The following is a 1865-nucleotide window of genomic DNA, read 5'->3' as shown; positions in this document are numbered from 1 at the left end:
CACTCAAGAAATATTTACTTTTCTTTCTGACTGTTTTCAGGCTTATAGAGCATATTAAGTTTCTTTAGCCAAAGAATAATGTAAATCTACTATAGTGTCTAAAGTAGGGAAGATGGAAGTGAGGGGATGACATAATTAGGTTTAGTTGTGGAGAAAGAATTGGAGCAGGCCGTGGTTTTGTAGGGCTGGGTCCTAAACCAATGTCTGATAAATTGACATTTAGTCAACCCTGAAGGTAATTTGGCAAGGGCTAAAGTCACTAGAGCATAGCAAGAGTGGCTTTTTCAGATTTCAGATGCACATTCTTATACACCAACATAATTGTCTTTGTTTTGGGGTTGGGAGTGCTGCAAAAACCTTTCAAAGTAATCTAAGAACGCTTTCTTTCAGTTTCTTGAATGATAAATAATCTCAATAAAATATCCCTTGTGGAGCAAAAGGAAGACCAAAGAATTGTCTCTACCTGACATTGCACTATTCCACCAAAATCAGGAATATTTGTAGTATTTCACTGCAAGATTTTACCAGGTTTTTGGAAAAGTGTCTCAAAACAATGGTCAGGACATACAGTTGTTCATAGTATTTATCATCCTTTTTACTTCTATAAAAACAATTTAATGTCCAGGATGATTTAAGTTATGTGTTTCATTTTTCATTTTATTAGTTGAGTATCTTTTTTTAAGGTGGTGTAACTGAAGATTTGTCAAATGTGTTCTCAGTATTTTATTTGGAATACCAATTATTTCTCAGAAAATAGTAAATCATATTATCTCACATCTTTCTACCAACTTCAAATTTAGAACAATCTTTCTTAATTATAACCTTTAAATCCTCACCTTCTTAAAACAGTATCATAACTGTAGGAATAAAAATGGAGCCTGGAGCAAGGGTTATCCCTGATAACCCTCATCCCCACTACTAAATCAGTGAGTGGTCATCCCCAGCCTCAAGCGTTTTAGGGTTTACGCTTTGTTCTGCTGCCTTCCAGAGAGGGGATGGCAAAACGGCTTCCATGACCCCAGTTACAATCCAATTTGGTAAACTGGGAACGGGTGAGACATGGCAGCTTCAGTGTTGACTGGTGCTGGGCCGTCTTCAAGTGACTGCATAGTCATTGTCTTAAAAAACCTGTTTGAACTTAGTTTTACTAACCTGTGTCACTAAATAGAGCATATTTAAATTTGCTTTAATAATAAATTGGTTTAGTTTTCCGGGTGGCATGTGGAGCTTGAGATGAAGAGCTCCTCTTGCCACCACCAACATGGAGACTTTGTACCCAGTCCCATTCTTAGAGCAGAAATGCCCCCAACCTGAAGCTGAAGAAGCTGGCCTGCGTGCACATGCCCTTGGCCATGACGGTGTACACTCTGGTGGTGGTGTCTTACTTTATGATGTTATTGTTGAACCTCCAAGTGTTGGCTCTATGACTGGCGAACATGGCCTACAGGGTAAATGGACAATACCAGTATATTATGGAAGGACTCACATACGGCTTCCTGTTTACAGTGGAAGTTTAGGTTTTATAATCCTAGACTGATCCAATGCTCCAAACATTCCAAAACTCCATAGATTTCTTCTTCTATTCATTGGGTTCTTCTGTGTCCTACTGAGTTTCTTTCCTGGCTAGAGTATTCATGAGAATGAAATTGCCAGGCTATCTGATGGGTTAGCATGCCTTTTGAGAAGAAATCTGTGGACACTGGATTTGTTCCAGTTAATGAAGTTTTAAAGGCTGTACCAAACTTCTGATATGAAATGTGGAAAAGAATGAAAAGCAGCAGAAAAGAAGCATCTAGTAGGAAACATATTAAAGCTCGAATTACAATATCTTCTTGGTATCAAAGAGACAAGCTTACAGTGTGTTT

The 1865-nt window shown here is 38.2% G+C and overlaps 1 pseudogene; it reads left to right on the top strand.

Annotated features, from left to right (window-relative positions):
* Window positions 1–1261: 1261 nt before the first annotated feature.
* Window positions 1262–1772, top strand: LOC102752650 (annotated as a pseudogene).
* The last annotated feature ends 93 nt before the right edge of the window (window positions 1773–1865 follow it).

The sequence above is a fragment of the Myotis davidii genome, unplaced genomic scaffold (genome assembly GCF_000327345.1).
Source record: "Myotis davidii unplaced genomic scaffold, ASM32734v1 scaffold395, whole genome shotgun sequence".
NCBI classification, from domain to species: Eukaryota; Metazoa; Chordata; class Mammalia; order Chiroptera; family Vespertilionidae; genus Myotis; species Myotis davidii.
Note: the sequence above shows the minus strand (reverse complement) of the source record. Positions and strands in the feature narration are given on the sequence as shown.